At 53.2% G+C, this 22,563-nt stretch overlaps 74 non-coding genes across 74 annotated transcripts; 30 read left to right on the top strand and 44 right to left on the bottom strand.

Moving 5' to 3' along the window:
• The first annotated feature begins 82 nt into the window (after positions 1 to 82).
• Positions 83 to 154, top strand: Trnam-cau. The gene has a single exon. It is a non-coding gene; the product is annotated as a tRNA-Met (tRNA).
• A 245-nt stretch (positions 155 to 399) lies between these two features.
• Positions 400 to 471, bottom strand: Trnad-guc. Its single transcript has one exon. It is a non-coding gene; the product is annotated as a tRNA-Asp (tRNA).
• A 107-nt stretch (positions 472 to 578) lies between these two features.
• On the bottom strand, positions 579 to 650 carry Trnad-guc. The gene has a single exon. It is a non-coding gene; the product is annotated as a tRNA-Asp (tRNA).
• A 107-nt stretch (positions 651 to 757) lies between these two features.
• Trnai-uau lies at positions 758 to 849 on the bottom strand. Its single transcript is given in 2 exon segments — positions 758 to 793; positions 812 to 849. It is a non-coding gene; the product is annotated as a tRNA-Ile (tRNA).
• A 378-nt stretch (positions 850 to 1,227) lies between these two features.
• Trnar-acg lies at positions 1,228 to 1,300 on the top strand. Its single transcript has one exon. It is a non-coding gene; the product is annotated as a tRNA-Arg (tRNA).
• Positions 1,301 to 1,587: 287 nt separating this feature from the next.
• Trnam-cau lies at positions 1,588 to 1,659 on the top strand. The gene has a single exon. It is a non-coding gene; the product is annotated as a tRNA-Met (tRNA).
• A 245-nt stretch (positions 1,660 to 1,904) lies between these two features.
• Trnad-guc lies at positions 1,905 to 1,976 on the bottom strand. Its single transcript has one exon. It is a non-coding gene; the product is annotated as a tRNA-Asp (tRNA).
• Positions 1,977 to 2,083: 107 nt separating this feature from the next.
• On the bottom strand, positions 2,084 to 2,155 carry Trnad-guc. Its single transcript has one exon. It is a non-coding gene; the product is annotated as a tRNA-Asp (tRNA).
• A 107-nt stretch (positions 2,156 to 2,262) lies between these two features.
• Trnai-uau lies at positions 2,263 to 2,354 on the bottom strand. Its single transcript is given in 2 exon segments — positions 2,263 to 2,298; positions 2,317 to 2,354. It is a non-coding gene; the product is annotated as a tRNA-Ile (tRNA).
• Positions 2,355 to 2,732: 378 nt separating this feature from the next.
• On the top strand, positions 2,733 to 2,805 carry Trnar-acg. The gene has a single exon. It is a non-coding gene; the product is annotated as a tRNA-Arg (tRNA).
• Positions 2,806 to 3,092: 287 nt separating this feature from the next.
• Trnam-cau lies at positions 3,093 to 3,164 on the top strand. The gene has a single exon. It is a non-coding gene; the product is annotated as a tRNA-Met (tRNA).
• A 245-nt stretch (positions 3,165 to 3,409) lies between these two features.
• Trnad-guc lies at positions 3,410 to 3,481 on the bottom strand. Its single transcript has one exon. It is a non-coding gene; the product is annotated as a tRNA-Asp (tRNA).
• A 107-nt stretch (positions 3,482 to 3,588) lies between these two features.
• Trnad-guc lies at positions 3,589 to 3,660 on the bottom strand. Its single transcript has one exon. It is a non-coding gene; the product is annotated as a tRNA-Asp (tRNA).
• A 577-nt stretch (positions 3,661 to 4,237) lies between these two features.
• Trnar-acg lies at positions 4,238 to 4,310 on the top strand. Its single transcript has one exon. It is a non-coding gene; the product is annotated as a tRNA-Arg (tRNA).
• Positions 4,311 to 4,597: 287 nt separating this feature from the next.
• Trnam-cau lies at positions 4,598 to 4,669 on the top strand. The gene has a single exon. It is a non-coding gene; the product is annotated as a tRNA-Met (tRNA).
• A 245-nt stretch (positions 4,670 to 4,914) lies between these two features.
• Positions 4,915 to 4,986, bottom strand: Trnad-guc. Its single transcript has one exon. It is a non-coding gene; the product is annotated as a tRNA-Asp (tRNA).
• Positions 4,987 to 5,093: 107 nt separating this feature from the next.
• Trnad-guc lies at positions 5,094 to 5,165 on the bottom strand. Its single transcript has one exon. It is a non-coding gene; the product is annotated as a tRNA-Asp (tRNA).
• A 107-nt stretch (positions 5,166 to 5,272) lies between these two features.
• On the bottom strand, positions 5,273 to 5,364 carry Trnai-uau. Its single transcript is given in 2 exon segments — positions 5,273 to 5,308; positions 5,327 to 5,364. It is a non-coding gene; the product is annotated as a tRNA-Ile (tRNA).
• A 378-nt stretch (positions 5,365 to 5,742) lies between these two features.
• Trnar-acg lies at positions 5,743 to 5,815 on the top strand. The gene has a single exon. It is a non-coding gene; the product is annotated as a tRNA-Arg (tRNA).
• Positions 5,816 to 6,102: 287 nt separating this feature from the next.
• On the top strand, positions 6,103 to 6,174 carry Trnam-cau. The gene has a single exon. It is a non-coding gene; the product is annotated as a tRNA-Met (tRNA).
• A 245-nt stretch (positions 6,175 to 6,419) lies between these two features.
• On the bottom strand, positions 6,420 to 6,491 carry Trnad-guc. Its single transcript has one exon. It is a non-coding gene; the product is annotated as a tRNA-Asp (tRNA).
• Positions 6,492 to 6,598: 107 nt separating this feature from the next.
• Positions 6,599 to 6,670, bottom strand: Trnad-guc. Its single transcript has one exon. It is a non-coding gene; the product is annotated as a tRNA-Asp (tRNA).
• Positions 6,671 to 6,777: 107 nt separating this feature from the next.
• Positions 6,778 to 6,869, bottom strand: Trnai-uau. The gene is given in 2 exon segments: positions 6,778 to 6,813; positions 6,832 to 6,869. It is a non-coding gene; the product is annotated as a tRNA-Ile (tRNA).
• A 378-nt stretch (positions 6,870 to 7,247) lies between these two features.
• On the top strand, positions 7,248 to 7,320 carry Trnar-acg. Its single transcript has one exon. It is a non-coding gene; the product is annotated as a tRNA-Arg (tRNA).
• A 287-nt stretch (positions 7,321 to 7,607) lies between these two features.
• Trnam-cau lies at positions 7,608 to 7,679 on the top strand. Its single transcript has one exon. It is a non-coding gene; the product is annotated as a tRNA-Met (tRNA).
• A 245-nt stretch (positions 7,680 to 7,924) lies between these two features.
• Positions 7,925 to 7,996, bottom strand: Trnad-guc. Its single transcript has one exon. It is a non-coding gene; the product is annotated as a tRNA-Asp (tRNA).
• A 107-nt stretch (positions 7,997 to 8,103) lies between these two features.
• On the bottom strand, positions 8,104 to 8,175 carry Trnad-guc. The gene has a single exon. It is a non-coding gene; the product is annotated as a tRNA-Asp (tRNA).
• A 107-nt stretch (positions 8,176 to 8,282) lies between these two features.
• On the bottom strand, positions 8,283 to 8,374 carry Trnai-uau. Its single transcript is given in 2 exon segments — positions 8,283 to 8,318; positions 8,337 to 8,374. It is a non-coding gene; the product is annotated as a tRNA-Ile (tRNA).
• A 378-nt stretch (positions 8,375 to 8,752) lies between these two features.
• On the top strand, positions 8,753 to 8,825 carry Trnar-acg. Its single transcript has one exon. It is a non-coding gene; the product is annotated as a tRNA-Arg (tRNA).
• A 287-nt stretch (positions 8,826 to 9,112) lies between these two features.
• On the top strand, positions 9,113 to 9,184 carry Trnam-cau. Its single transcript has one exon. It is a non-coding gene; the product is annotated as a tRNA-Met (tRNA).
• Positions 9,185 to 9,429: 245 nt separating this feature from the next.
• Trnad-guc lies at positions 9,430 to 9,501 on the bottom strand. The gene has a single exon. It is a non-coding gene; the product is annotated as a tRNA-Asp (tRNA).
• Positions 9,502 to 9,608: 107 nt separating this feature from the next.
• Positions 9,609 to 9,680, bottom strand: Trnad-guc. The gene has a single exon. It is a non-coding gene; the product is annotated as a tRNA-Asp (tRNA).
• Positions 9,681 to 9,787: 107 nt separating this feature from the next.
• Trnai-uau lies at positions 9,788 to 9,879 on the bottom strand. The gene is given in 2 exon segments: positions 9,788 to 9,823; positions 9,842 to 9,879. It is a non-coding gene; the product is annotated as a tRNA-Ile (tRNA).
• A 378-nt stretch (positions 9,880 to 10,257) lies between these two features.
• On the top strand, positions 10,258 to 10,330 carry Trnar-acg. Its single transcript has one exon. It is a non-coding gene; the product is annotated as a tRNA-Arg (tRNA).
• A 287-nt stretch (positions 10,331 to 10,617) lies between these two features.
• On the top strand, positions 10,618 to 10,689 carry Trnam-cau. The gene has a single exon. It is a non-coding gene; the product is annotated as a tRNA-Met (tRNA).
• A 245-nt stretch (positions 10,690 to 10,934) lies between these two features.
• On the bottom strand, positions 10,935 to 11,006 carry Trnad-guc. The gene has a single exon. It is a non-coding gene; the product is annotated as a tRNA-Asp (tRNA).
• A 107-nt stretch (positions 11,007 to 11,113) lies between these two features.
• Trnad-guc lies at positions 11,114 to 11,185 on the bottom strand. Its single transcript has one exon. It is a non-coding gene; the product is annotated as a tRNA-Asp (tRNA).
• A 107-nt stretch (positions 11,186 to 11,292) lies between these two features.
• Positions 11,293 to 11,384, bottom strand: Trnai-uau. Its single transcript is given in 2 exon segments — positions 11,293 to 11,328; positions 11,347 to 11,384. It is a non-coding gene; the product is annotated as a tRNA-Ile (tRNA).
• A 378-nt stretch (positions 11,385 to 11,762) lies between these two features.
• Trnar-acg lies at positions 11,763 to 11,835 on the top strand. The gene has a single exon. It is a non-coding gene; the product is annotated as a tRNA-Arg (tRNA).
• A 287-nt stretch (positions 11,836 to 12,122) lies between these two features.
• Trnam-cau lies at positions 12,123 to 12,194 on the top strand. Its single transcript has one exon. It is a non-coding gene; the product is annotated as a tRNA-Met (tRNA).
• Positions 12,195 to 12,439: 245 nt separating this feature from the next.
• Trnad-guc lies at positions 12,440 to 12,511 on the bottom strand. The gene has a single exon. It is a non-coding gene; the product is annotated as a tRNA-Asp (tRNA).
• A 107-nt stretch (positions 12,512 to 12,618) lies between these two features.
• On the bottom strand, positions 12,619 to 12,690 carry Trnad-guc. The gene has a single exon. It is a non-coding gene; the product is annotated as a tRNA-Asp (tRNA).
• A 107-nt stretch (positions 12,691 to 12,797) lies between these two features.
• On the bottom strand, positions 12,798 to 12,889 carry Trnai-uau. Its single transcript is given in 2 exon segments — positions 12,798 to 12,833; positions 12,852 to 12,889. It is a non-coding gene; the product is annotated as a tRNA-Ile (tRNA).
• A 378-nt stretch (positions 12,890 to 13,267) lies between these two features.
• Trnar-acg lies at positions 13,268 to 13,340 on the top strand. The gene has a single exon. It is a non-coding gene; the product is annotated as a tRNA-Arg (tRNA).
• Positions 13,341 to 13,627: 287 nt separating this feature from the next.
• Positions 13,628 to 13,699, top strand: Trnam-cau. Its single transcript has one exon. It is a non-coding gene; the product is annotated as a tRNA-Met (tRNA).
• A 245-nt stretch (positions 13,700 to 13,944) lies between these two features.
• On the bottom strand, positions 13,945 to 14,016 carry Trnad-guc. The gene has a single exon. It is a non-coding gene; the product is annotated as a tRNA-Asp (tRNA).
• Positions 14,017 to 14,123: 107 nt separating this feature from the next.
• Positions 14,124 to 14,195, bottom strand: Trnad-guc. Its single transcript has one exon. It is a non-coding gene; the product is annotated as a tRNA-Asp (tRNA).
• A 107-nt stretch (positions 14,196 to 14,302) lies between these two features.
• Positions 14,303 to 14,394, bottom strand: Trnai-uau. Its single transcript is given in 2 exon segments — positions 14,303 to 14,338; positions 14,357 to 14,394. It is a non-coding gene; the product is annotated as a tRNA-Ile (tRNA).
• Positions 14,395 to 14,772: 378 nt separating this feature from the next.
• Trnar-acg lies at positions 14,773 to 14,845 on the top strand. Its single transcript has one exon. It is a non-coding gene; the product is annotated as a tRNA-Arg (tRNA).
• A 287-nt stretch (positions 14,846 to 15,132) lies between these two features.
• On the top strand, positions 15,133 to 15,204 carry Trnam-cau. The gene has a single exon. It is a non-coding gene; the product is annotated as a tRNA-Met (tRNA).
• A 245-nt stretch (positions 15,205 to 15,449) lies between these two features.
• Trnad-guc lies at positions 15,450 to 15,521 on the bottom strand. The gene has a single exon. It is a non-coding gene; the product is annotated as a tRNA-Asp (tRNA).
• A 107-nt stretch (positions 15,522 to 15,628) lies between these two features.
• Trnad-guc lies at positions 15,629 to 15,700 on the bottom strand. Its single transcript has one exon. It is a non-coding gene; the product is annotated as a tRNA-Asp (tRNA).
• A 107-nt stretch (positions 15,701 to 15,807) lies between these two features.
• Trnai-uau lies at positions 15,808 to 15,899 on the bottom strand. The gene is given in 2 exon segments: positions 15,808 to 15,843; positions 15,862 to 15,899. It is a non-coding gene; the product is annotated as a tRNA-Ile (tRNA).
• A 378-nt stretch (positions 15,900 to 16,277) lies between these two features.
• On the top strand, positions 16,278 to 16,350 carry Trnar-acg. Its single transcript has one exon. It is a non-coding gene; the product is annotated as a tRNA-Arg (tRNA).
• Positions 16,351 to 16,637: 287 nt separating this feature from the next.
• Trnam-cau lies at positions 16,638 to 16,709 on the top strand. The gene has a single exon. It is a non-coding gene; the product is annotated as a tRNA-Met (tRNA).
• Positions 16,710 to 16,954: 245 nt separating this feature from the next.
• Trnad-guc lies at positions 16,955 to 17,026 on the bottom strand. The gene has a single exon. It is a non-coding gene; the product is annotated as a tRNA-Asp (tRNA).
• Positions 17,027 to 17,133: 107 nt separating this feature from the next.
• On the bottom strand, positions 17,134 to 17,205 carry Trnad-guc. Its single transcript has one exon. It is a non-coding gene; the product is annotated as a tRNA-Asp (tRNA).
• A 107-nt stretch (positions 17,206 to 17,312) lies between these two features.
• On the bottom strand, positions 17,313 to 17,404 carry Trnai-uau. The gene is given in 2 exon segments: positions 17,313 to 17,348; positions 17,367 to 17,404. It is a non-coding gene; the product is annotated as a tRNA-Ile (tRNA).
• A 378-nt stretch (positions 17,405 to 17,782) lies between these two features.
• Positions 17,783 to 17,855, top strand: Trnar-acg. Its single transcript has one exon. It is a non-coding gene; the product is annotated as a tRNA-Arg (tRNA).
• A 287-nt stretch (positions 17,856 to 18,142) lies between these two features.
• Positions 18,143 to 18,214, top strand: Trnam-cau. Its single transcript has one exon. It is a non-coding gene; the product is annotated as a tRNA-Met (tRNA).
• Positions 18,215 to 18,459: 245 nt separating this feature from the next.
• On the bottom strand, positions 18,460 to 18,531 carry Trnad-guc. Its single transcript has one exon. It is a non-coding gene; the product is annotated as a tRNA-Asp (tRNA).
• Positions 18,532 to 18,638: 107 nt separating this feature from the next.
• On the bottom strand, positions 18,639 to 18,710 carry Trnad-guc. Its single transcript has one exon. It is a non-coding gene; the product is annotated as a tRNA-Asp (tRNA).
• Positions 18,711 to 18,817: 107 nt separating this feature from the next.
• On the bottom strand, positions 18,818 to 18,909 carry Trnai-uau. Its single transcript is given in 2 exon segments — positions 18,818 to 18,853; positions 18,872 to 18,909. It is a non-coding gene; the product is annotated as a tRNA-Ile (tRNA).
• A 378-nt stretch (positions 18,910 to 19,287) lies between these two features.
• On the top strand, positions 19,288 to 19,360 carry Trnar-acg. Its single transcript has one exon. It is a non-coding gene; the product is annotated as a tRNA-Arg (tRNA).
• Positions 19,361 to 19,647: 287 nt separating this feature from the next.
• Positions 19,648 to 19,719, top strand: Trnam-cau. Its single transcript has one exon. It is a non-coding gene; the product is annotated as a tRNA-Met (tRNA).
• Positions 19,720 to 19,964: 245 nt separating this feature from the next.
• Positions 19,965 to 20,036, bottom strand: Trnad-guc. Its single transcript has one exon. It is a non-coding gene; the product is annotated as a tRNA-Asp (tRNA).
• Positions 20,037 to 20,143: 107 nt separating this feature from the next.
• On the bottom strand, positions 20,144 to 20,215 carry Trnad-guc. Its single transcript has one exon. It is a non-coding gene; the product is annotated as a tRNA-Asp (tRNA).
• Positions 20,216 to 20,322: 107 nt separating this feature from the next.
• Trnai-uau lies at positions 20,323 to 20,414 on the bottom strand. Its single transcript is given in 2 exon segments — positions 20,323 to 20,358; positions 20,377 to 20,414. It is a non-coding gene; the product is annotated as a tRNA-Ile (tRNA).
• A 378-nt stretch (positions 20,415 to 20,792) lies between these two features.
• On the top strand, positions 20,793 to 20,865 carry Trnar-acg. Its single transcript has one exon. It is a non-coding gene; the product is annotated as a tRNA-Arg (tRNA).
• Positions 20,866 to 21,152: 287 nt separating this feature from the next.
• Trnam-cau lies at positions 21,153 to 21,224 on the top strand. Its single transcript has one exon. It is a non-coding gene; the product is annotated as a tRNA-Met (tRNA).
• Positions 21,225 to 21,469: 245 nt separating this feature from the next.
• Trnad-guc lies at positions 21,470 to 21,541 on the bottom strand. Its single transcript has one exon. It is a non-coding gene; the product is annotated as a tRNA-Asp (tRNA).
• Positions 21,542 to 21,648: 107 nt separating this feature from the next.
• Positions 21,649 to 21,720, bottom strand: Trnad-guc. The gene has a single exon. It is a non-coding gene; the product is annotated as a tRNA-Asp (tRNA).
• Positions 21,721 to 21,827: 107 nt separating this feature from the next.
• Trnai-uau lies at positions 21,828 to 21,919 on the bottom strand. The gene is given in 2 exon segments: positions 21,828 to 21,863; positions 21,882 to 21,919. It is a non-coding gene; the product is annotated as a tRNA-Ile (tRNA).
• A 378-nt stretch (positions 21,920 to 22,297) lies between these two features.
• Trnar-acg lies at positions 22,298 to 22,370 on the top strand. The gene has a single exon. It is a non-coding gene; the product is annotated as a tRNA-Arg (tRNA).
• The last annotated feature ends 193 nt before the right edge of the window (positions 22,371 to 22,563 follow it).

Raw genomic sequence — 22,563 nt, 5'->3', positions numbered from 1 at the left:
AATACAGGCGTGTGAAAGCGACGCAGACAACACTTTCCAAGTGTCCCACGTCACGTGGCGAAGAGCCGGCGCAACCCCAGGCAGCAGAGTGGCGCAGTGGAAGCGTGCTGGGCCCATAACCCAGAGGTCCGTGGATCGAAACCACGCTCTGCTAAAATTATTTCTTTTGCGGACTGTGCCGAGCTCGATTATTACGCCCACAGCGTCGGCTGGGGTGCTTTGATACAGCGTTAACAGCATACCCCGCAATTCTGAAATGTGAAGAATGCGAGAACCACTTCCTAAGTTGTAGCATTTTTTAAGATTTTGCGCCAACTACACTCCACGATCGCAAAGTTAATGCTCTTACGACCCACATACGCGCAACACTCGAACAGGGTTGTGAGATAAAAATCGCATCTCCCCGGCGGGGAATCGAACCCCGGTCTCCCGCGTGACAGGCGGGGATACTAACCACTATACTACCGAGGATGCGCTGTAGACAGGTGCCTGTGTGCGAGAGATATGGTGCTAGTAGCCGCAAACGACCTACACTAAGTTCGGCGAGTGATAGAGCAGCAATTACAAATCGGATGTGCCTCCCCGGCGGGGAATCGAACCCCGGTCTCCCGCGTGACAGGCGGGGATACTAACCACTATACTACCGAGGAAGACGCAGCTAGCGTCTCGAATGCACAATTATGTTACTCAAATAGCTGATACATCTCAAACCTAGCCTCCTGTTGCTGTCAGAGACAGCTGCTAAGAAATAAAAGTATGCCCCAGGTGAGGCTCGAACTCACAACCCCGGCATTGCTCACGGCTACTGCCTTATAAGTACCGTGCGCTAACCAATTGCGCCACTGGGGCTACAACAGAGTGCTTTCAGTTAGCGGTATTCACTTTGCTGCAAACCAGTGGTGGCCACAGAAACATACGATCGCCACCTGATGCCATACTGCGACTTTGGCACCTGACTACCAATGCTTCGTGCTATTCTTGTTTCATATGCTACGCTTACATGCACATCAACCGGCTCTCGTCGTCGAGAAAACGTGGGAAAACGCGCGCCTTGCCTTCTGCTACCTGTCGAACAGCGAGAGCAGATGCGTGGCAAGCTCTAAGCTCTGCAGGCGCACTGCGGCCACGCAGCTGCACGAAAGGTACCTTCCTTGGGAGCTTGCTCAGCCATGGAGAACACGTTTCTTAGCGAATTGCACTTGTCTCGTAGAAAGAAATGCTGCCACTGGCCCTGTGGCGCAACGGATAACGCGTCTGACTACGGATCAGAAGATTCCAGGTTCGAATCCTGGCAGGGTCGGCGTTTTGTTAGTTGCCGACGCGTAGCTGGGCAGTGGATTTCGTATGTCGCCGCACCGTGGAGTGCTTTGTTGCTCCTGTGCATCTCGCAGCTGCATGTCGAGTCGATCGTGGTAAATATCGCTGCCTGCAAGCGTCAGCGTAGCGTCAGTCGAGCAAAGTCGAGACAAGTCAAGCTGAGAGCTGTAGGAGATGATACGCAATTAAATACAGGCGTGTGAAAGCGACGCAGACAACACTTTCCAAGTGTCCCACGTCACGTGGCGAAGAGCCGGCGCAACCCCAGGCAGCAGAGTGGCGCAGTGGAAGCGTGCTGGGCCCATAACCCAGAGGTCCGTGGATCGAAACCACGCTCTGCTAAAATTATTTCTTTTGCGGACTGTGCCGAGCTCGATTATTACGCCCACAGCGTCGGCTGGGGTGCTTTGATACAGCGTTAACAGCATACCCCGCAATTCTGAAATGTGAAGAATGCGAGAACCACTTCCTAAGTTGTAGCATTTTTTAAGATTTTGCGCCAACTACACTCCACGATCGCAAAGTTAATGCTCTTACGACCCACATACGCGCAACACTCGAACAGGGTTGTGAGATAAAAATCGCATCTCCCCGGCGGGGAATCGAACCCCGGTCTCCCGCGTGACAGGCGGGGATACTAACCACTATACTACCGAGGATGCGCTGTAGACAGGTGCCTGTGTGCGAGAGATATGGTGCTAGTAGCCGCAAACGACCTACACTAAGTTCGGCGAGTGATAGAGCAGCAATTACAAATCGGATGTGCCTCCCCGGCGGGGAATCGAACCCCGGTCTCCCGCGTGACAGGCGGGGATACTAACCACTATACTACCGAGGAAGACGCAGCTAGCGTCTCGAATGCACAATTATGTTACTCAAATAGCTGATACATCTCAAACCTAGCCTCCTGTTGCTGTCAGAGACAGCTGCTAAGAAATAAAAGTATGCCCCAGGTGAGGCTCGAACTCACAACCCCGGCATTGCTCACGGCTACTGCCTTATAAGTACCGTGCGCTAACCAATTGCGCCACTGGGGCTACAACAGAGTGCTTTCAGATAGCGGTATTCACTTTGCTGCAAACCAGTGGTGGCCACAGAAACATACGATCGCCACCTGATGCCATACTGCGACTTTGGCACCTGACTACCAATGCTTCGTGCTATTCTTGTTTCATATGCTACGCTTACATGCACATCAACCGGCTCTCGTCGTCGAGAAAACGTGGGAAAACGCGCGCCTTGCCTTCTGCTACCTGTCGAACAGCGAGAGCAGATGCGTGGCAAGCTCTAAGCTCTGCAGGCGCACTGCGGCCACGCAGCTGCACGAAAGGTACCTTCCTTGGGAGCTTGCTCAGCCATGGAGAACACGTTTCTTAGCGAATTGCACTTGTCTCGTAGAAAGAAATGCTGCCACTGGCCCTGTGGCGCAACGGATAACGCGTCTGACTACGGATGAGAAGATTCCAGGTTCGAATCCTGGCAGGGTCGGCGTTTTGTTAGTTGCCGACGCGTAGCTGGGCAGTGGATTTCGTATGTCGCCGCACCGTGGAGTGCTTTGTTGCTCCTGTGCATCTCGCAGCTGCATGTCGAGTCGATCGTGGTAAATATCGCTGCCTGCAAGCGTCAGCGTAGCGTCAGTCGAGCAAAGTCGAGACAAGTCAAGCTGAGAGCTGTAGGAGATGATACGCAATTAAATACAGGCGTGTGAAAGCGACGCAGACAACACTTTCCAAGTGTTCCACGTCACGTGGCGAAGAGCCGGCGCAACCCCAGGCAGCAGAGTGGCGCAGTGGAAGCGTGCTGGGCCCATAACCCAGAGGTCCGTGGATCGAAACCACGCTCTGCTAAAATTATTTCTTTTGCGGACTGTGCCGAGCTCGATTATTACGCCCACAGCGTCGGCTGGGGTGCTTTGATACAGCGTTAACAGCATACCCCGCAATTCTGAAATGTGAAGAATGCGAGAACCACTTCCTAAGTTGTAGCATTTTTTAAGATTTTGCGCCAACTACACTCCACGATCGCAAAGTTAATGCTCTTACGACCCACATACGCGCAACACTCGAACAGGGTTGTGAGATAAAAATCGCATCTCCCCGGCGGGGAATCGAACCCCGGTCTCCCGCGTGACAGGCGGGGATACTAACCACTATACTACCGAGGATGCGCTGTAGACAGGTGCCTGTGTGCGAGAGATATGGTGCTAGTAGCCGCAAACGACCTACACTAAGTTCGGCGAGTGATAGAGCAGCAATTACAAATCGGATGTGCCTCCCCGGCGGGGAATCGAACCCCGGTCTCCCGCGTGACAGGCGGGGATACTAACCACTATACTACCGAGGAAGACGCAGCTAGCGTCTCGAATGCACAATTATGTTACTCAAATAGCTGATACATCTCAAACCTAGCCTCCTGTTGCTGTCAGAGACAGCTGCTAAGAAATAAAAGTATGCCCCAGGTGAGGCTCGAACTCACAACCCCCGCATTGCTCACGGCTACTGCCTTATAAGTACCGTTCGCTAACCAATTGCGCCACTGGGGCTACAACAGAGTGCTTTCAGTTAGCGGTATTCACTTTGCTGCAAACCAGTGGTGGCCACAGAAACATACGATCGCCACCTGATGCCATACTGCGACTTTGGCACCTGACTACCAATGCTTCGTGCTATTCTTGTTTCATATGCTACGCTTACATGCACATCAACCGGCTCTCGTCGTCGAGAAAACGTGGGAAAACGCGCGCCTTGCCTTCTGCTACCTGTCGAACAGCGAGAGCAGATGCGTGGCAAGCTCTAAGCTCTGCAGGCGCACTGCGGCCACGCAGCTGCACGAAAGGTACCTTCCTTGGGAGCTTGCTCAGCCATGGAGAACACGTTTCTTAGCGAATTGCACTTGTCTCGTAGAAAGAAATGCTGCCACTGGCCCTGTGGCGCAACGGATAACGCGTCTGACTACGGATCAGAAGATTCCAGGTTCGAATCCTGGCAGGGTCGGCGTTTTGTTAGTTGCCGACGCGTAGCTGGGCAGTGGATTTCGTATGTCGCCGCACCGTGGAGTGCTTTGTTGCTCCTGTGCATCTCGCAGCTGCATGTCGAGTCGATCGTGGTAAATATCGCTGCCTGCAAGCGTCAGCGTAGCGTCAGTCGAGCAAAGTCGAGACAAGTCAAGCTGAGAGCTGTAGGAGATGATACGCAATTAAATACAGGCGTGTGAAAGCGACGCAGACAACACTTTCCAAGTGTCCCACGTCACGTGGCGAAGAGCCGGCGCAACCCCAGGCAGCAGAGTGGCGCAGTGGAAGCGTGCTGGGCCCATAACCCAGAGGTCCGTGGATCGAAACCACGCTCTGCTAAAATTATTTCTTTTGCGGACTGTGCCGAGCTCGATTATTACGCCCACAGCGTCGGCTGGGGTGCTTTGATACAGCGTTAACAGCATACCCCGCAATTCTGAAATGTGAAGAATGCGAGAACCACTTCCTAAGTTGTAGCATTTTTTAAGATTTTGCGCCAACTACACTCCACGATCGCAAAGTTAATGCTCTTACGACCCACATACGCGCAACACTCGAACAGGGTTGTGAGATAAAAATCGCATCTCCCCGGCGGGGAATCGAACCCCGGTCTCCCGCGTGACAGGCGGGGATACTAACCACTATACTACCGAGGATGCGCTGTAGACAGGTGCCTGTGTGCGAGAGATATGGTGCTAGTAGCCGCAAACGACCTACACTAAGTTCGGCGAGTGATAGAGCAGCAATTACAAATCGGATGTGCCTCCCCGGCGGGGAATCGAACCCCGGTCTCCCGCGTGACAGGCGGGGATACTAACCACTATACTACCGAGGAAGACGCAGCTAGCGTCTCGAATGCACAATTATGTTACTCAAATAGCTGATACATCTCAAACCTAGCCTCCTGTTGCTGTCAGAGACAGCTGCTAAGAAATAAAAGTATGCCCCAGGTGAGGCTCGAACTCACAACCCCGGCATTGCTCACGGCTACTGCCTTATAAGTACCGTGCGCTAACCAATTGCGCCACTGGGGCTACAACAGAGTGCTTTCAGTTAGCGGTATTCACTTTGCTGCAAACCAGTGGTGGCCACAGAAACATACGATCGCCACCTGATGCCATACTGCGACTTTGGCACCTGACTACCAATGCTTCGTGCTATTCTTGTTTCATATGCTACGCTTACATGCACATCAACCGGCTCTCGTCGTCGAGAAAACGTGGGAAAACGCGCGCCTTGCCTTCTGCTACCTGTCGAACAGCGAGAGCAGATGCGTGGCAAGCTCTAAGCTCTGCAGGCGCACTGCGGCCACGCAGCTGCACGAAAGGTACCTTCCTTGGGAGCTTGCTCAGCCATGGAGAACACGTTTCTTAGCGAACTGCACTTGTCTCGTAGAAAGAAATGCTGCCACTGGCCCTGTGGCGCAACGGATAACGCGTCTGACTACGGATCAGAAGATTCCAGGTTCGAATCCTGGCAGGGTCGGCGTTTCGTTAGTTGCCGACGCGTAGCTGGGCAGTGGATTTCGTATGTCGCCGCACCGTGGAGTGCTTTGTTGCTCCTGTGCATCTCGCAGCTGCATGTCGAGTCGATCGTGGTAAATATCGCTGCCTGCAAGCGTCAGCGTAGCGTCAGTCGAGCAAAGTCGAGACAAGTCAAGCTGAGAGCTGTAGGAGATGATACGCAATTAAATACAGGCGTGTGAAAGCGACGCAGACAACACTTTCCAAGTGTCCCACGTCACGTGGCGAAGAGCCGGCGCAACCCCAGGCAGCAGAGTGGCGCAGTGGAAGCGTGCTGGGCCCATAACCCAGAGGTCCGTGGATCGAAACCACGCTCTGCTAAAATTATTTCTTTTGCGGACTGTGCCGAGCTCGATTATTACGCCCACAGCGTCGGCTGGGGTGCTTTGATACAGCGTTAACAGCATACCCCGCAATTCTGAAATGTGAAGAATGCGAGAACCACTTCCTAAGTTGTAGCATTTTTTAAGATTTTGCGCCAACTACACTCCACGATCGCAAAGTTAATGCTCTTACGACCCACATACGCGCAACACTCGAACAGGGTTGTGAGATAAAAATCGCATCTCCCCGGCGGGGAATCGAACCCCGGTCTCCCGCGTGACAGGCGGGGATACTAACCACTATACTACCGAGGATGCGCTGTACACAGGTGCCTGTGTGCGAGAGATATGGTGCTAGTAGCCGCAAACGACCTACACTAAGTTCGGCGAGTGATAGAGCAGCAATTACAAATCGGATGTGCCTCCCCGGCGGGGAATCGAACCCCGGTCTCCCGCGTGACAGGCGGGGATACTAACCACTATACTACCGAGGAAGACGCAGCTAGCGTCTCGAATGCACAATTATGTTACTCAAATAGCTGATACATCTCAAACCTAGCCTCCTGTTGCTGTCAGAGACAGCTGCTAAGAAATAAAAGTATGCCCCAGGTGAGGCTCGAACTCACAACCCCGGCATTGCTCACGGCTACTGCCTTATAAGTACCGTTCGCTAACCAATTGCGCCACTGGGGCTACAACAGAGTGCTTTCAGTTAGCGGTATTCACTTTGCTGCAAACCAGTGGTGGCCACAGAAACATACGATCGCCACCTGATGCCATACTGCGACTTTGGCACCTGACTACCAATGCTTCGTGCTATTCTTGTTTCATATGCTACGCTTACATGCACATCAACCGGCTCTCGTCGTCGAGAAAACGTGGGAAAACGCGCGCCTTGCCTTCTGCTACCTGTCGAACAGCGAGAGCAGATGCGTGGCAAGCTCTAAGCTCTGCAGGCGCACTGCGGCCACGCAGCTGCACGAAAGGTACCTTCCTTGGGAGCTTGCTCAGCCATGGAGAACACGTTTCTTAGCGAATTGCACTTGTCTCGTAGAAAGAAATGCTGCCACTGGCCCTGTGGCGCAACGGATAACGCGTCTGACTACGGATCAGAAGATTCCAGGTTCGAATCCTGGCAGGGTCGGCGTTTTGTTAGTTGCCGACGCGTAGCTGGGCAGTGGATTTCGTATGTCGCCGCACCGTGGAGTGCTTTGTTGCTCCTGTGCATCTCGCAGCTGCATGTCGAGTCGATCGTGGTAAATATCGCTGCCTGCAAGCGTCAGCGTAGCGTCAGTCGAGCAAAGTCGAGACAAGTCAAGCTGAGAGCTGTAGGAGATGATACGCAATTAAATACAGGCGTGTGAAAGCGACGCAGACAACACTTTCCAAGTGTCCCACGTCACGTGGCGAAGAGCCGGCGCAACCCCAGGCAGCAGAGTGGCGCAGTGGAAGCGTGCTGGGCCCATAACCCAGAGGTCCGTGGATCGAAACCACGCTCTGCTAAAATTATTTCTTTTGCGGACTGTGCCGAGCTCGATTATTACGCCCACAGCGTCGGCTGGGGTGCTTTGATACAGCGTTAACAGCATACCCCGCAATTCTGAAATGTGAAGAATGCGAGAACCACTTCCTAAGTTGTAGCATTTTTTAAGATTTTGCGCCAACTACACTCCACGATCGCAAAGTTAATGCTCTTACGACCCACATACGCGCAACACTCGAACAGGGTTGTGAGATAAGAATCGCATCTCCCCGGCGGGGAATCGAACCCCGGTCTCCCGCGTGACAGGCGGGGATACTAACCACTATACTACCGAGGATGCGCTGTAGACAGGTGCCTGTGTGCGAGAGATATGGTGCTAGTAGCCGCAAACGACCTACACTAAGTTCGGCGAGTGATAGAGCAGCAATTACAAATCGGATGTGCCTCCCCGGCGGGGAATCGAACCCCGGTCTCCCGCGTGACAGGCGGGGATACTAACCACTATACTACCGAGGAAGACGCAGCTAGCGTCTCGAATGCACAATTATGTTACTCAAATAGCTGATACATCTCAAACCTAGCCTCCTGTTGCTGTCAGAGACAGCTGCTAAGAAATAAAAGTATGCCCCAGGTGAGGCTCGAACTCACAACCCCGGCATTGCTCACGGCTACTGCCTTATAAGTACCGTTCGCTAACCAATTGCGCCACTGGGGCTACAACAGAGTGCTTTCAGTTAGCGGTATTCACTTTGCTGCAAACCAGTGGTGGCCACAGAAACATACGATCGCCACCTGATGCCATACTGCGACTTTGGCACCTGACTACCAATGCTTCGTGCTATTCTTGTTTCATATGCTACGCTTACATGCACATCAACCGGCTCTCGTCGTCGAGAAAACGTGGGAAAACGCGCGCCTTGCCTTCTGCTACCTGTCGAACAGCGAGAGCAGATGCGTGGCAAGCTCTAAGCTCTGCAGGCGCACTGCGGCCACGCAGCTGCACGAAAGGTACCTTCCTTGGGAGCTTGCTCAGCCATGGAGAACACGTTTCTTAGCGAATTGCACTTGTCTCGTAGAAAGAAATGCTGCCACTGGCCCTGTGGCGCAACGGATAACGCGTCTGACTACGGATCAGAAGATTCCAGGTTCGAATCCTGGCAGGGTCGGCGTTTTGTTAGTTGCCGACGCGTAGCTGGGCAGTGGATTTCGTATGTCGCCGCACCGTGGAGTGCTTTGTTGCTCCTGTGCATCTCGCAGCTGCATGTCGAGTCGATCGTGGTAAATATCGCTGCCTGCAAGCGTCAGCGTAGCGTCAGTCGAGCAAAGTCGAGACAAGTCAAGCTGAGAGCTGTAGGAGATGATACGCAATTAAATACAGGCGTGTGAAAGCGACGCAGACAACACTTTCCAAGTGTCCCACGTCACGTGGCGAAGAGCCGGCGCAACCCCAGGCAGCAGAGTGGCGCAGTGGAAGCGTGCTGGGCCCATAACCCAGAGGTCCGTGGATCGAAACCACGCTCTGCTAAAATTATTTCTTTTGCGGACTGTGCCGAGCTCGATTATTACGCCCACAGCGTCGGCTGGGGTGCTTTGATACAGCGTTAACAGCATACCCCGCAATTCTGAAATGTGAAGAATGCGAGAACCACTTCCTAAGTTGTAGCATTTTTTAAGATTTTGCGCCAACTACACTCCACGATCGCAAAGTTAATGCTCTTACGACCCACATACGCGCAACACTCGAACAGGGTTGTGAGATAAAAATCGCATCTCCCCGGCGGGGAATCGAACCCCGGTCTCCCGCGTGACAGGCGGGGATACTAACCACTATACTACCGAGGATGCGCTGTAGACAGGTGCCTGTGTGCGAGAGATATGGTGCTAGTAGCCGCAAACGACCTACACTAAGTTCGGCGAGTGATAGAGCAGCAATTACAAATCGGATGTGCCTCCCCGGCGGGGAATCGAACCCCGGTCTCCCGCGTGACAGGCGGGGATACTAACCACTATACTACCGAGGAAGACGCAGCTAGCGTCTCGAATGCACAATTATGTTACTCAAATAGCTGATACATCTCAAACCTAGCCTCCTGTTGCTGTCAGAGACAGCTGCTAAGAAATAAAAGTATGCCCCAGGTGAGGCTCGAACTCACAACCCCGGCATTGCTCACGGCTACTGCCTTATAAGTACCGTGCGCTAACCAATTGCGCCACTGGGGCTACAACAGAGTGCTTTCAGTTAGCGGTATTCACTTTGCTGCAAACCAGTGGTGGCCACAGAAACATACGATCGCCACCTGATGCCATACTGCGACTTTGGCACCTGACTACCAATGCTTCGTGCTATTCTTGTTTCATATGCTACGCTTACATGCACATCAACCGGCTCTCGTCGTCGAGAAAACGTGGGAAAACGCGCGCCTTGCCTTCTGCTACCTGTCGAACAGCGAGAGCAGATGCGTGGCAAGCTCTAAGCTCTGCAGGCGCACTGCGGCCACGCAGCTGCACGAAAGGTACCTTCCTTGGGAGCTTGCTCAGCCATGGAGAACACGTTTCTTAGCGAATTGCACTTGTCTCGTAGAAAGAAATGCTGCCACTGGCCCTGTGGCGCAACGGATAACGCGTCTGACTACGGATCAGAAGATTCCAGGTTCGAATCCTGGCAGGGTCGGCGTTTTGTTAGTTGCCGACGCGTAGCTGGGCAGTGGATTTCGTATGTCGCCGCACCGTGGAGTGCTTTGTTGCTCCTGTGCATCTCGCAGCTGCATGTCGATTCGATCGTGGTAAATATCGCTGCCTGCAAGCGTCAGCGTAGCGTCAGTCGAGCAAAGTCGAGACAAGTCAAGCTGAGAGCTGTAGGAGATGATACGCAATTAAATACAGGCGTGTGAAAGCGACGCAGACAACACTTTCCAAGTGTCCCACGTCACGTGGCGAAGAGCCGGCGCAACCCCAGGCAGCAGAGTGGCGCAGTGGAAGCGTGCTGGGCCCATAACCCAGAGGTCCGTGGATCGAAACCACGCTCTGCTAAAATTATTTCTTTTGCGGACTGTGCCGAGCTCGATTATTACGCCCACAGCGTCGGCTGGGGTGCTTTGATACAGCGTTAACAGCATACCCCGCAATTCTGAAATGTGAAGAATGCGAGAACCACTTCCTAAGTTGTAGCATTTTTTAAGATTTTGCGCCAACTACACTCCACGATCGCAAAGTTAATGCTCTTACGACCCACATACGCGCAACACTCGAACAGGGTTGTGAGATAAAAATCGCATCTCCCCGGCGGGGAATCGAACCCCGGTCTCCCGCGTGACAGGCGGGGATACTAACCACTATACTACCGAGGATGCGCTGTAGACAGGTGCCTGTGTGCGAGAGATATGGTGCTAGTAGCCGCAAACGACCTACACTAAGTTCGGCGAGTGATAGAGCAGCAATTACAAATCGGATGTGCCTCCCCGGCGGGGAATCGAACCCCGGTCTCCCGCGTGACAGGCGGGGATACTAACCACTATACTACCGAGGAAGACGCAGCTAGCGTCTCGAATGCACAATTATGTTACTCAAATAGCTGATACATCTCAAACCTAGCCTCCTGTTGCTGTCAGAGACAGCTGCTAAGAAATAAAAGTATGCCCCAGGTGAGGCTCGAACTCACAACCCCGGCATTGCTCACGGCTACTGCCTTATAAGTACCGTGCGCTAACCAATTGCGCCACTGGGGCTACAACAGAGTGCTTTCAGTTAGCGGTATTCACTTTGCTGCAAACCAGTGGTGGCCACAGAAACATACGATCGCCACCTGATGCCATACTGCGACTTTGGCACCTGACTACCAATGCTTCGTGCTATTCTTGTTTCATATGCTACGCTTACATGCACATCAACCGGCTCTCGTCGTCGAGAAAACGTGGGAAAACGCGCGCCTTGCCTTCTGCTACCTGTCGAACAGCGAGAGCAGATGCGTGGCAAGCTCTAAGCTCTGCAGGCGCACTGCGGCCACGCAGCTGCACGAAAGGTACCTTCCTTGGGAGCTTGCTCAGCCATGGAGAACACGTTTCTTAGCGAACTGCACTTGTCTCGTAGAAAGAAATGCTGCCACTGGCCCTGTGGCGCAACGGATAACGCGTCTGACTACGGATCAGAAGATTCCAGGTTCGAATCCTGGCAGGGTCGGCGTTTTGTTAGTTGCCGACGCGTAGCTGGGCAGTGGATTTCGTATGTCGCCGCACCGTGGAGTGCTTTGTTGCTCCTGTGCATCTCGCAGCTGCATGTCGAGTCGATCGTGGTAAATATCGCTGCCTGCAAGCGTCAGCGTAGCGTCAGTCGAGCAAAGTCGAGACAAGTCAAGCTGAGAGCTGTAGGAGATGATACGCAATTAAATACAGGCGTGTGAAAGCGACGCAGACAACACTTTCCAAGTGTCCCACGTCACGTGGCGAAGAGCCGGCGCAACCCCAGGCAGCAGAGTGGCGCAGTGGAAGCGTGCTGGGCCCATAACCCAGAGGTCCGTGGATCGAAACCACGCTCTGCTAAAATTATTTCTTTTGCGGACTGTGCCGAGCTCGATTATTACGCCCACAGCGTCGGCTGGGGTGCTTTGATACAGCGTTAACAGCATACCCCGCAATTCTGAAATGTGAAGAATGCGAGAACCACTTCCTAAGTTGTAGCATTTTTTAAGATTTTGCGCCAACTACACTCCACGATCGCAAAGTTAATGCTCTTACGACCCACATACGCGCAACACTCGAACAGGGTTGTGAGATAAAAATCGCATCTCCCCGGCGGGGAATCGAACCCCGGTCTCCCGCGTGACAGGCGGGGATACTAACCACTATACTACCGAGGATGCGCTGTAGACAGGTGCCTGTGTGCGAGAGATATGGTGCTAGTAGCCGCAAACGACCTACACTAAGTTCGGCGAGTGATAGAGCAGCAATTACAAATCGGATGTGCCTCCCCGGCGGGGAATCGAACCCCGGTCTCCCGCGTGACAGGCGGGGATACTAACCACTATACTACCGAGGAAGACGCAGCTAGCGTCTCGAATGCACAATTATGTTACTCAAATAGCTGATACATCTCAAACCTAGCCTCCTGTTGCTGTCAGAGACAGCTGCTAAGAAATAAAAGTATGCCCCAGGTGAGGCTCGAACTCACAACCCCGGCATTGCTCACGGCTACTGCCTTATAAGTACCGTGCGCTAACCAATTGCGCCACTGGGGCTACAACAGAGTGCTTTCAGTTAGCGGTATTCACTTTGCTGCAAACCAGTGGTGGCCACAGAAACATACGATCGCCACCTGATGCCATACTGCGACTTTGGCACCTGACTACCAATGCTTCGTGCTATTCTTGTTTCATATGCTACGCTTACATGCACATCAACCGGCTCTCGTCGTCGAGAAAACGTGGGAAAACGCGCGCCTTGCCTTCTGCTACCTGTCGAACAGCGAGAGCAGATGCGTGGCAAGCTCTAAGCTCTGCAGGCGCACTGCGGCCACGCAGCTGCACGAAAGGTACCTTCCTTGGGAGCTTGCTCAGCCATGGAGAACACGTTTCTTAGCGAATTGCACTTGTCTCGTAGAAAGAAATGCTGCCACTGGCCCTGTGGCGCAACGGATAACGCGTCTGACTACGGATCAGAAGATTCCAGGTTCGAATCCTGGCAGGGTCGGCGTTTTGTTAGTTGCCGACGCGTAGCTGGGCTGTGGATTTCGTATGTCGCCGCACCGTGGAGTGCTTTGTTGCTCCTGTGCATCTCGCAGCTGCATGTCGAGTCGATCGTGGTAAATATCGCTGCCTGCAAGCGTCAGCGTAGCGTCAGTCGAGCAAAGTCGAGACAAGTCAAGCTGAGAGCTGTAGGAGATGATACGCAATTAAATACAGGCGTGTGAAAGCGACGCAGACAACACTTTCCAAGTGTCCCACGTCACGTGGCGAAGAGCCGGCGCAACCCCAGGCAGCAGAGTGGCGCAGTGGAAGCGTGCTGGGCCCATAACCCAGAGGTCCGTGGATCGAAACCACGCTCTGCTAAAATTATTTCTTTTGCGGACTGTGCCGAGCTCGATTATTACGCCCACAGCGTCGGCTGGGGTGCTTTGATACAGCGTTAACAGCATACCCCGCAATTCTGAAATGTGAAGAATGCGAGAACCACTTCCTAAGTTGTAGCATTTTTTAAGATTTTGCGCCAACTACACTCCACGATCGCAAAGTTAATGCTCTTACGACCCACATACGCGCAACACTCGAACAGGGTTGTGAGATAAAAATCGCATCTCCCCGGCGGGGAATCGAACCCCGGTCTCCCGCGTGACAGGCGGGGATACTAACCACTATACTACCGAGGATGCGCTGTACACAGGTGCCTGTGTGCGAGAGATATGGTGCTAGTAGCCGCAAACGACCTACACTAAGTTCGGCGAGTGATAGAGCAGCAATTACAAATCGGATGTGCCTCCCCGGCGGGGAATCGAACCCCGGTCTCCCGCGTGACAGGCGGGGATACTAACCACTATACTACCGAGGAAGACGCAGCTAGCGTCTCGAATGCACAATTATGTTACTCAAATAGCTGATACATCTCAAACCTAGCCTCCTGTTGCTGTCAGAGACAGCTGCTAAGAAATAAAAGTATGCCCCAGGTGAGGCTCGAACTCACAACCCCGGCATTGCTCACGGCTACTGCCTTATAAGTACCGTGCGCTAACCAATTGCGCCACTGGGGCTACAACAGAGTGCTTTCAGTTAGCGGTATTCACTTTGCTGCAAACCAGTGGTGGCCACAGAAACATACGATCGCCACCTGATGCCATACTGCGACTTTGGCACCTGACTACCAATGCTTCGTGCTATTCTTGTTTCATATGCTACGCTTACATGCACATCAACCGGCTCTCGTCGTCGAGAAAACGTGGGAAAACGCGCGCCTTGCCTTCTGCTACCTGTCGAACAGCGAGAGCAGATGCGTGGCAAGCTCTAAGCTCTGCAGGCGCACTGCGGCCACGCAGCTGCACGAAAGGTACCTTCCTTGGGAGCTTGCTCAGCCATGGAGAACACGTTTCTTAGCGAATTGCACTTGTCTCGTAGAAAGAAATGCTGCCACTGGCCCTGTGGCGCAACGGATAACGCGTCTGACTACGGATCAGAAGATTCCAGGTTCGAATCCTGGCAGGGTCGGCGTTTTGTTAGTTGCCGACGCGTAGCTGGGCAGTGGATTTCGTATGTCGCCGCACCGTGGAGTGCTTTGTTGCTCCTGTGCATCTCGCAGCTGCATGTCGAGTCGATCGTGGTAAATATCGCTGCCTGCAAGCGTCAGCGTAGCGTCAGTCGAGCAAAGTCGAGACAAGTCAAGCTGAGAGCTGTAGGAGATGATACGCAATTAAATACAGGCGTGTGAAAGCGACGCAGACAACACTTTCCAAGTGTCCCACGTCACGTGGCGAAGAGCCGGCGCAACCCCAGGCAGCAGAGTGGCGCAGTGGAAGCGTGCTGGGCCCATAACCCAGAGGTCCGTGGATCGAAACCACGCTCTGCTAAAATTATTTCTTTTGCGGACTGTGCCGAGCTCGATTATTACGCCCACAGCGTCGGCTGGGGTGCTTTGATACAGCGTTAACAGCATACCCCGCAATTCTGAAATGTGAAGAATGCGAGAACCACTTCCTAAGTTGTAGCATTTTTTAAGATTTTGCGCCAACTACACTCCACGATCGCAAAGTTAATGCTCTTACGACCCACATACGCGCAACACTCGAACAGGGTTGTGAGATAAAAATCGCATCTCCCCGGCGGGGAATCGAACCCCGGTCTCCCGCGTGACAGGCGGGGATACTAACCACTATACTACCGAGGATGCGCTGTAGACAGGTGCCTGTGTGCGAGAGATATGGTGCTAGTAGCCGCAAACGACCTACACTAAGTTCGGCGAGTGATAGAGCAGCAATTACAAATCGGATGTGCCTCCCCGGCGGGGAATCGAACCCCGGTCTCCCGCGTGACAGGCGGGGATACTAACCACTATACTACCGAGGAAGACGCAGCTAGCGTCTCGAATGCACAATTATGTTACTCAAATAGCTGATACATCTCAAACCTAGCCTCCTGTTGCTGTCAGAGACAGCTGCTAAGAAATAAAAGTATGCCCCAGGTGAGGCTCGAACTCACAACCCCGGCATTGCTCACGGCTACTGCCTTATAAGTACCGTGCGCTAACCAATTGCGCCACTGGGGCTACAACAGAGTGCTTTCAGTTAGCGGTATTCACTTTGCTGCAAACCAGTGGTGGCCACAGAAACATACGATCGCCACCTGATGCCATACTGCGACTTTGGCACCTGACTACCAATGCTTCGTGCTATTCTTGTTTCATATGCTACGCTTACATGCACATCAACCGGCTCTCGTCGTCGAGAAAACGTGGGAAAACGCGCGCCTTGCCTTCTGCTACCTGTCGAACAGCGAGAGCAGATGCGTGGCAAGCTCTAAGCTCTGCAGGCGCACTGCGGCCACGCAGCTGCACGAAAGGTACCTTCCTTGGGAGCTTGCTCAGCCATGGAGAACACGTTTCTTAGCGAATTGCACTTGTCTCGTAGAAAGAAATGCTGCCACTGGCCCTGTGGCGCAACGGATAACGCGTCTGACTACGGATCAGAAGATTCCAGGTTCGAATCCTGGCAGGGTCGGCGTTTTGTTAGTTGCCGACGCGTAGCTGGGCAGTGGATTTCGTATGTCGCCGCACCGTGGAGTGCTTTGTTGCTCCTGTGCATCTCGCAGCTGCATGTCGAGTCGATCGTGGTAAATATCGCTGCCTGCAAGCGTCAGCGTAGCGTCAGTCGAGCAAAGTCGAGACAAGTCAAGCTGAGAGCTGTAGGAGATGATACGCAATTAAATACAGGCGTGTGAAAGCGACGCAGACAACACTTTCCAAGTGTCCCACGTCACGTGGCGAAGAGCCGGCGCAACCCCAGGCAGCAGAGTGGCGCAGTGGAAGCGTGCTGGGCCCATAACCCAGAGGTCCGTGGATCGAAACCACGCTCTGCTAAAATTATTTCTTTTGCGGACTGTGCCGAGCTCGATTATTACGCCCACAGCGTCGGCTGGGGTGCTTTGATACAGCGTTAACAGCATACCCCGCAATTCTGAAATGTGAAGAATGCGAGAACCACTTCCTAAGTTGTAGCATTTTTTAAGATTTTGCGCCAACTACACTCCACGATCGCAAAGTTAATGCTCTTACGACCCACATACGCGCAACACTCGAACAGGGTTGTGAGATAAAAATCGCATCTCCCCGGCGGGGAATCGAACCCCGGTCTCCCGCGTGACAGGCGGGGATACTAACCACTATACTACCGAGGATGCGCTGTAGACAGGTGCCTGTGTGCGAGAGATATGGTGCTAGTAGCCGCAAACGACCTACACTAAGTTCGGCGAGTGATAGAGCAGCAATTACAAATCGGATGTGCCTCCCCGGCGGGGAATCGAACCCCGGTCTCCCGCGTGACAGGCGGGGATACTAACCACTATACTACCGAGGAAGACGCAGCTAGCGTCTCGAATGCACAATTATGTTACTCAAATAGCTGATACATCTCAAACCTAGCCTCCTGTTGCTGTCAGAGACAGCTGCTAAGAAATAAAAGTATGCCCCAGGTGAGGCTCGAACTCACAACCCCGGCATTGCTCACGGCTACTGCCTTATAAGTACCGTGCGCTAACCAATTGCGCCACTGGGGCTACAACAGAGTGCTTTCAGATAGCGGTATTCACTTTGCTGCAAACCAGTGGTGGCCACAGAAACATACGATCGCCACCTGATGCCATACTGCGACTTTGGCACCTGACTACCAATGCTTCGTGCTATTCTTGTTTCATATGCTACGCTTACATGCACATCAACCGGCTCTCGTCGTCGAGAAAACGTGGGAAAACGCGCGCCTTGCCTTCTGCTACCTGTCGAACAGCGAGAGCAGATGCGTGGCAAGCTCTAAGCTCTGCAGGCGCACTGCGGCCACGCAGCTGCACGAAAGGTACCTTCCTTGGGAGCTTGCTCAGCCATGGAGAACACGTTTCTTAGCGAATTGCACTTGTCTCGTAGAAAGAAATGCTGCCACTGGCCCTGTGGCGCAACGGATAACGCGTCTGACTACGGATGAGAAGATTCCAGGTTCGAATCCTGGCAGGGTCGGCGTTTTGTTAGTTGCCGACGCGTAGCTGGGCAGTGGATTTCGTATGTCGCCGCACCGTGGAGTGCTTTGTTGCTCCTGTGCATCTCGCAGCTGCATGTCGAGTCGATCGTGGTAAATATCGCTGCCTGCAAGCGTCAGCGTAGCGTCAGTCGAGCAAAGTCGAGACAAGTCAAGCTGAGAGCTGTAGGAGATGATACGCAATTAAATACAGGCGTGTGAAAGCGACGCAGACAACACTTTCCAAGTGTTCCACGTCACGTGGCGAAGAGCCGGCGCAACCCCAGGCAGCAGAGTGGCGCAGTGGAAGCGTGCTGGGCCCATAACCCAGAGGTCCGTGGATCGAAACCACGCTCTGCTAAAATTATTTCTTTTGCGGACTGTGCCGAGCTCGATTATTACGCCCACAGCGTCGGCTGGGGTGCTTTGATACAGCGTTAACAGCATACCCCGCAATTCTGAAATGTGAAGAATGCGAGAACCACTTCCTAAGTTGTAGCATTTTTTAAGATTTTGCGCCAACTACACTCCACGATCGCAAAGTTAATGCTCTTACGACCCACATACGCGCAACACTCGAACAGGGTTGTGAGATAAAAATCGCATCTCCCCGGCGGGGAATCGAACCCCGGTCTCCCGCGTGACAGGCGGGGATACTAACCACTATACTACCGAGGATGCGCTGTAGACAGGTGCCTGTGTGCGAGAGATATGGTGCTAGTAGCCGCAAACGACCTACACTAAGTTCGGCGAGTGATAGAGCAGCAATTACAAATCGGATGTGCCTCCCCGGCGGGGAATCGAACCCCGGTCTCCCGCGTGACAGGCGGGGATACTAACCACTATACTACCGAGGAAGACGCAGCTAGCGTCTCGAATGCACAATTATGTTACTCAAATAGCTGATACATCTCAAACCTAGCCTCCTGTTGCTGTCAGAGACAGCTGCTAAGAAATAAAAGTATGCCCCAGGTGAGGCTCGAACTCACAACCCCGGCATTGCTCACGGCTACTGCCTTATAAGTACCGTGCGCTAACCAATTGCGCCACTGGGGCTACAACAGAGTGCTTTCAGTTAGCGGTATTCACTTTGCTGCAAACCAGTGGTGGCCACAGAAACATACGATCGCCACCTGATGCCATACTGCGACTTTGGCACCTGACTACCAATGCTTCGTGCTATTCTTGTTTCATATGCTACGCTTACATGCACATCAACCGGCTCTCGTCGTCGAGAAAACGTGGGAAAACGCGCGCCTTGCCTTCTGCTACCTGTCGAACAGCGAGAGCAGATGCGTGGCAAGCTCTAAGCTCTGCAGGCGCACTGCGGCCACGCAGCTGCACGAAAGGTACCTTCCTTGGGAGCTTGCTCAGCCATGGAGAACACGTTTCTTAGCGAATTGCACTTGTCTCGTAGAAAGAAATGCTGCCACTGGCCCTGTGGCGCAACGGATAACGCGTCTGACTACGGATCAGAAGATTCCAGGTTCGAATCCTGGCAGGGTCGGCGTTTTGTTAGTTGCCGACGCGTAGCTGGGCAGTGGATTTCGTATGTCGCCGCACCGTGGAGTGCTTTGTTGCTCCTGTGCATCTCGCAGCTGCATGTCGAGTCGATCGTGGTAAATATCGCTGCCTGCAAGCGTCAGCGTAGCGTCAGTCGAGCAAAGTCGAGACAAGTCAAGCTGAGAGCTGTAGGAGATGATACGCAATTAAATACAGGCGTGTGAAAGCGACGCAGACAACACTTTCCAAGTGTCCCACGTCACGTGGCGAAGAGCCGGCGCAACCCCAGGCAGCAGAGTGGCGCAGTGGAAGCGTGCTGGGCCCATAACCCAGAGGTCCGTGGATCGAAACCACGCTCTGCTAAAATTATTTCTTTTGCGGACTGTGCCGAGCTCGATTATTACGCCCACAGCGTCGGCTGGGGTGCTTTGATACAGCGTTAACAGCATACCCCGCAATTCTGAAATGTGAAGAATGCGAGAACCACTTCCTAAGTTGTAGCATTTTTTAAGATTTTGCGCCAACTACACTCCACGATCGCAAAGTTAATGCTCTTACGACCCACATACGCGCAACACTCGAACAGGGTTGTGAGATAAAAATCGCATCTCCCCGGCGGGGAATCGAACCCCGGTCTCCCGCGTGACAGGCGGGGATACTAACCACTATACTACCGAGGATGCGCTGTAGACAGGTGCCTGTGTGCGAGAGATATGGTGCTAGTAGCCGCAAACGACCTACACTAAGTTCGGCGAGTGATAGAGCAGCAATTACAAATCGGATGTGCCTCCCCGGCGGGGAATCGAACCCCGGTCTCCCGCGTGACAGGCGGGGATACTAACCACTATACTACCGAGGAAGACGCAGCTAGCGTCTCGAATGCACAATTATGTTACTCAAATAGCTGATACATCTCAAACCTAGCCTCCTGTTGCTGTCAGAGACAGCTGCTAAGAAATAAAAGTATGCCCCAGGTGAGGCTCGAACTCACAACCCCGGCATTGCTCACGGCTACTGCCTTATAAGTACCGTGCGCTAACCAATTGCGCCACTGGGGCTACAACAGAGTGCTTTCAGTTAGCGGTATTCACTTTGCTGCAAACCAGTGGTGGCCACAGAAACATACGATCGCCACCTGATGCCATACTGCGACTTTGGCACCTGACTACCAATGCTTCGTGCTATTCTTGTTTCATATGCTACGCTTACATGCACATCAACCGGCTCTCGTCGTCGAGAAAACGTGGGAAAACGCGCGCCTTGCCTTCTGCTACCTGTCGAACAGCGAGAGCAGATGCGTGGCAAGCTCTAAGCTCTGCAGGCGCACTGCGGCCACGCAGCTGCACGAAAGGTACCTTCCTTGGGAGCTTGCTCAGCCATGGAGAACACGTTTCTTAGCGAACTGCACTTGTCTCGTAGAAAGAAATGCTGCCACTGGCCCTGTGGCGCAACGGATAACGCGTCTGACTACGGATCAGAAGATTCCAGGTTCGAATCCTGGCAGGGTCGGCGTTTTGTTAGTTGCCGACGCGTAGCTGGGCAGTGGATTTCGTATGTCGCCGCACCGTGGAGTGCTTTGTTGCTCCTGTGCATCTCGCAGCTGCATGTCGAGTCGATCGTGGTAAATATCGCTGCCTGCAAGCGTCAGCGTAGCGTCAGTCGAGCAAAGTCGAGACAAGTCAAGCTGAGAGCTGTAGGAGATGATACGCAATTAAATACAGGCGTGTGAAAGCGACGCAGACAACACTTTCCAAGTGTCCCACGTCACGTGGCGAAGAGCCGGCGCAACCCCAGGCAGCAGAGTGGCGCAGTGGAAGCGTGCTGGGCCCATAACCCAGAGGTCCGTGGATCGAAACCACGCTCTGCTAAAATTATTTCTTTTGCGGACTGTGCCGAGCTCGATTATTACGCCCACAGCGTCGGCTGGGGTGCTTTGATACAGCGTTAACAGCATACCCCGCAATTCTGAAATGTGAAGAATGCGAGAACCACTTCCTAAGTTGTAGCATTTTTTAAGATTTTGCGCCAACTACACTCCACGATCGCAAAGTTAATGCTCTTACGACCCACATACGCGCAACACTCGAACAGGGTTGTGAGATAAAAATCGCATCTCCCCGGCGGGGAATCGAACCCCGGTCTCCCGCGTGACAGGCGGGGATACTAACCACTATACTACCGAGGATGCGCTGTAGACAGGTGCCTGTGTGCGAGAGATATGGTGCTAGTAGCCGCAAACGACCTACACTAAGTTCGGCGAGTGATAGAGCAGCAATTACAAATCGGATGTGCCTCCCCGGCGGGGAATCGAACCCCGGTCTCCCGCGTGACAGGCGGGGATACTAACCACTATACTACCGAGGAAGACGCAGCTAGCGTCTCGAATGCACAATTATGTTACTCAAATAGCTGATACATCTCAAACCTAGCCTCCTGTTGCTGTCAGAGACAGCTGCTAAGAAATAAAAGTATGCCCCAGGTGAGGCTCGAACTCACAACCCCGGCATTGCTCACGGCTACTGCCTTATAAGTACCGTGCGCTAACCAATTGCGCCACTGGGGCTACAACAGAGTGCTTTCAGTTAGCGGTATTCACTTTGCTGCAAACCAGTGGTGGCCACAGAAACATACGATCGCCACCTGATGCCATACTGCGACTTTGGCACCTGACTACCAATGCTTCGTGCTATTCTTGTTTCATATGCTACGCTTACATGCACATCAACCGGCTCTCGTCGTCGAGAAAACGTGGGAAAACGCGCGCCTTGCCTTCTGCTACCTGTCGAACAGCGAGAGCAGATGCGTGGCAAGCTCTAAGCTCTGCAGGCGCACTGCGGCCACGCAGCTGCACGAAAGGTACCTTCCTTGGGAGCTTGCTCAGCCATGGAGAACACGTTTCTTAGCGAATTGCACTTGTCTCGTAGAAAGAAATGCTGCCACTGGCCCTGTGGCGCAACGGATAACGCGTCTGACTACGGATCAGAAGATTCCAGGTTCGAATCCTGGCAGGGTCGGCGTTTTGTTAGTTGCCGACGCGTAGCTGGGCAGTGGATTTCGTATGTCGCCGCACCGTGGAGTGCTTTGTTGCTCCTGTGCATCTCGCAGCTGCATGTCGAGTCGATCGTGGTAAATATCGCTGCCTGCAAGCGTCAGCGTAGCGTCAGTCGAGCAAAGTCGAGACAAGTCAAGCTGAGAGCTGTAGGAGAT

Source organism: Schistocerca americana, chromosome 8 (assembly GCF_021461395.2).
Source record: "Schistocerca americana isolate TAMUIC-IGC-003095 chromosome 8, iqSchAmer2.1, whole genome shotgun sequence".
NCBI lineage: Eukaryota > Metazoa > Arthropoda > Insecta > Orthoptera > Acrididae > Schistocerca > Schistocerca americana.
Note: the sequence above shows the minus strand (reverse complement) of the source record. Positions and strands in the feature narration are given on the sequence as shown.